The 4703-nt window shown below is 41.9% G+C and overlaps 1 protein-coding gene and 1 pseudogene across 3 annotated transcripts in view; both read left to right on the plus strand.

Annotated features, from left to right (window-relative positions):
• LOC107097772 overlaps window positions 1-3556 on the plus strand; it is a 22619-nt pseudogene extending 19063 nt beyond the window's left edge.
• phldb1 (pleckstrin homology-like domain, family B, member 1) overlaps window positions 3094-4703 on the plus strand; it is a 51069-nt gene continuing 49459 nt past the window's right edge. For all 3 annotated transcript variants that reach the window (XM_015395059.1, XM_015395060.1, XM_015395061.1), the window contains exon 1: window positions 3094-3222. The gene's annotated coding sequence lies outside the window, so the exon portion shown is untranslated. The remainder of the gene's footprint in view (window positions 3223-4703) is intronic.

The raw sequence follows: 4703 nt of genomic DNA on the forward strand, positions 1-4703 counted from the left end.
AGATGCTATGACCGAAAACATTGATTGACAGATGACTGTTGATATACGATTGGCCGACTTTAGGTGTTCAGGCTGACGTAGAACTAACTGGCCTGCAGAAGATAACAAAGAAAAAAACACAGATTTCAAGACATGATTTTTTTTTAAACAGAATTTTTCTCAGTTTTGGGAAAATATTGTCTGATAATATTTTTATACATGTTTAAGCCAGAATGATTTGACATTTAAATATGATTTCCCTTTAACTTAAAAATGTTGAACCTTTTTTAGTCATTTCTGAAAAGGAACTTTAAATGTCGACAGAGATTCCAGTCAATTGTCTCCAGTTATTCTTGCATCTTTGCTAATTAGTCCCACTGCTCCTTCTTTCCTCCATGTTGGAGCCAATATCTCTCCCTATATGCCAACTATCAGACGTTGCTCTGATCAACCTGATGCAGTTTTCTTTGATTTTTTTTCTTTCTAATTATTACCTAGAATGTAAAAAAATATATATATATTTCACAGGTTTCACATTTTGAAGATTTCCTGTTTTCAGGTTGAGTTTTACCAATTGCATTATTTTCAAATTACATTTTTTCCAGATTACATTCTCTTCCCTTCCCTGCTTTGTAAGTGTGAATTTAAAGTTGCAGGGAGACTTAAATTATAAGTTTTGTCATTGTAGAATTAAAAAAAATTCACAAGCATTATTTTTTTTTACACCTGTTCAAAGTTTAAGTACAAAAACCAGCAACATTTTTTATTGGTTTGGGGCTTGAAGTGAGGATAATGTGATCCCTGAAACACAGTTTGAAAAGATTGCATTTGGTAAATTTAATCTGAAAGACAGATTTAAAAAAACATCTATTACTGTAAAGAAAAAAAAAATCTTATTTCTAGATTGCCTTGTTTTTAAGTTTCCATTCAGACATTGCACATTTTTACCCGTTTATTTGGATTATTTTTTTCTAGTTTCTCTCATCTGCTCCCAGGTTCGGTTGCTTTTTTCTATTTCCTGTTAAAAAAAAAACAACCTAAAGACAGCCTCATTGAAGAAGAAAACAGTTCAGCTCTGACTACCAGAGGGACTGAACTGTTTCCTTCCATTTAAAGATGCTCCAGTGTTTCCAGAGCCAGACAGGAGATAACAAAGGCAGCCCTGAAGCTCCTCACTGCGACATTTAAAGCATCCAAAGAGCTTCTGTCCTCCCTGTGACACTCATGTACTTCCAGGTCATTTCACTCAGTGGGGAACTTTCCTACACGACCCACTGTTTGACCACACACACTGTCAAAAAGTTCCCAAGAACAGGAATGTCGTTTTTTTCCCAGTCCGAAGGCTGAGCTGGTTTAATCAGACTGTTCTGGAATGTCTTCTTTTTAAAGCCAGATCCAACCTTATTTATGAGGCAGTTCAGTTTATTAGCAGATGGTTCTGGCCGCTTGGAGATGGAGAAACAGAACTCTGTGGTCTGATAAAACCAAACAGAACCATCTGATCTGAAATCCAAACCTAATTTCTGGGGGGGAAAAAAAACCTGGCTAAAGCTACCCTCCTGCTGTGAAGCATGGTGGGGGCAGCGTCATGCTGTGGGGATGTTTTTCTGCAGCAGAGAGGTTCTGGAGGGAGACGGCAGTCTTGACCTGAGCTGCCATGGAGGCGGCAGGAAGCTGGCTGATGGTGGGAGGGTGGATGGAGGAAGAATCGTACCTTTAGAGACGCTGTTATCCAGGAGAACATCCATGCTTCCACCAGGTCCACTGGTTCTGTCCCAGTGTGTTTTATACCTGACATGTCAGCCAAAGGAATCTGGTTTAGCTTTTTAAAGCTGCGATTTCAGCCAGTTATGTTTCGACTTTCACATTTTGAAGGAGACCTTAAGCCTTCGGCGTGTCTCAGACCAGCAGACAGCTCTGTGAACTGGAAGTGGCCTGTGGCTGGGATTACAGGCTCCGACACTGAAACTATTTTTAATCTTCCAGCTTTAGTCAGTCTGCTTCCTCTTTGGTTCCTGACTCTAAACACACCATTGATTTTTACTTTTATTCATTCAGCTGTGATTTCTCCTTTCACAAATACAGTTCACCAAATGAACAGGTTTAGCATTAGATTAGATTAGATTCAACTTTATTGTCATTACACAGGTACAGGTACAAGGCAACCAAATGCAGTTTAGGTCTAACCAGAAATGCAATAGCAGCAAGTGCAGGATAAATAATGGTTCCATAAATACAGGACATGGGTTTCTACTGATTCAGTATAGAGATGAATACTATTATAAATAATGAATATAATATATAGATCACTAGTGTTATGAACTAAATTTACACCTGGATATGTACCGAATATAATATACAGCTTATTAGTTGATAATCCTAAAATGCATCCATGTCATTGCTGCTCCATTGGGGTGCGATCTCTGCAGAGGACTGCATGCTCTCCAGCAAACCTCAGCAGCAGATGAGGAGAACCTCCTGTTTAAAACTGTTTCTCTGCTTTCATCCTCCAGATTTCTGGATCCAATTTTATTTTCTTTCATCTTCAGCTTCTTGTTGGTTTTTCTAAACGATTAAGCTCTAGATATTGAGATTGATATTTATACATTTTTTCTCTTTATATAGGATTTCTTGACTCATTAAAATGGTTTAATGGTTGGAATGTTTTAGATTTGAGTTGTGAGATTATGACATATATACGTATTTCTGAGGCTTCTACTTAACAAAAAGAACTATTCCAGACATTTTATTTTGAAAATTATTTAAGCCGTTTCATTATTCCAACTATGAATTTAAACAGTAATAATTAGATAAAGGAAAAAAAATGGCCATGCTTGACAATCCTGACTAAAAACCTCACAGCTGTTCGGTTAGCCTCAATGCCGGAAGTAAAACATTTTAGTTTTTCAAAATAAAAGAAGTTGCAGTAACGTTGCTTGCGTAGTGAAAGCGAATCCACCTCCGTTATGCTGCTTTGGCTCCGATCCATTAGTGATTATCTTCCTGCCCCTTTGACTCGAGCGAACTTTATTAATTGTAGTGTAGTTTAAAACAAAGAGTGCTTTATTTTGAAGGTGTGAGCCGGAAGTTCGGTGTAATTCCGGTCAGCCTGTCACCAGTCAGCAGCGGTTCTCAGCACCCCAGCCTCAGCTGAAACCTCACCTCGGTGGTGAAGCTGTGGATCTCCCTCGGGCTGTGTGGCGCCTGGCACGGCGGGGGCACGTCTCTCCTGCTCCGGTACCGGTGAGTTCCTGAATGTGGGCCGACCCGGTGTGCGGGTGAAGCGTTAAATGTGACTTAATGTGCAGCTAATGCTGAGATTTCAGCGACACAGATCATATTAAACCATCCCACACCGAATCCCTTTGAAAACCTGTGGGTCTGGTGTTTTTGTGCTGGTTCCGGACGGTTCGTTATGGATGGCACCGAAATCTATAGCTGGATCTTCTCCTGTGAACCAGCCTGTATGTTCGGCTTGTTTCTACATAGGGAACGTCCTGTTTTAACCGCGTCCATCCTCTTTTTCCCGCGACCACAGAAGGAGCAAATGCTGCTGCTGATGATATTAAATGGCTGATTTTTTAAGTGAAGTCTGGGGTGGTCGGTATTCGGTGATCCGTACCCCATGACATCATTGGTCGGGCTCTTCTTGTTGCTTCAGTTTCTTGTCACCCCACCCCCTCCTTGTTGTCGCTGGACTCAAACATCACATCGGTGTGTCTGACATAAGCTGCTAGTCAGTGACATAAACCGGGCCGCGGCGGCTCCGCCGAACCGCCCTGCGGGCTGCGGTCACAGTGATTCCCCGCTGAGGAGGTTCTGATCCGGCAGCAGAAGAGCTGAGCAATCACAACTAATGCATCATTTCCCAAGCTTCTACATTTGACAGCACTTTACTAATGACATTTCACCCTGGAAAAAACTGTCACGTCACTGACCCCCCCAATCTCAAGGCACTTTACAGTTCACCAGATCATCCAGTCATATTTCTATCTAAGGAAAACCAGCTGATTGCATCGACTCATTGCCTCTTCAGCAATCTCTCACACTAAGCATGCTTGTAGCGACAGTGGAGAGGAAAAACTCCCTTTCAAAGACAGACATACACTGTGCGACTTTCCGCCTGATCATGGGTCGTATGTGTTTGATTTTCTCCCAGCCGTAGTAGGCAAATCGCTCAGTGGGCAAACAAGGATTCTTCTTCTTCTTCTTCTTCTTCTTCCTCTCAGGTGAAAACTCAGAAGCATGGCGGGGGTGCAATGAGTGAAATGGAGTTCTTTCTGTAAAATTGACAGACCTTAGTAGCCACATTTGCTCAGCCATGTCTTTGTCCAAATACGTTGTTGCCTTTTTTTGCCCAAATTGCCCAAAAACAGCCCAAATTGCCAAGGCAGCGCATTTCACTTTAGTGAGCTTCATATTCTTCTTCTACTGGTTTAGCTTCCGGATAGACCGAGTAGCGCCATCTTACCTAGCTTTTAGACACACAGTGTGAGCAGGTAGCAGGTGAGCGTCGTGCTGTACAGACATCGCAAGCTGTGATGTCGCTGTATGACAAACCTCTGTGGTTTCGTCATACAGTGTGAGCTGTAGCTGCATGCAATGATTGAAAAAATGGCACAGTGTATGCCCTGCTTAACAGGAAGAAACCTCCAGCAGAACCAGGCTCAGTGTGAGCGGCCATCTGCTGAGGCCCACTGGGGTTCAAGGAGACAGAAGCAGAC

Source organism: Cyprinodon variegatus, unplaced genomic scaffold (assembly GCF_000732505.1).
Source record: "Cyprinodon variegatus isolate N-32 unplaced genomic scaffold, C_variegatus-1.0 Scaffold723, whole genome shotgun sequence".
In the NCBI taxonomy this organism is placed as follows: Eukaryota; Metazoa; Chordata; class Actinopteri; order Cyprinodontiformes; family Cyprinodontidae; genus Cyprinodon; species Cyprinodon variegatus.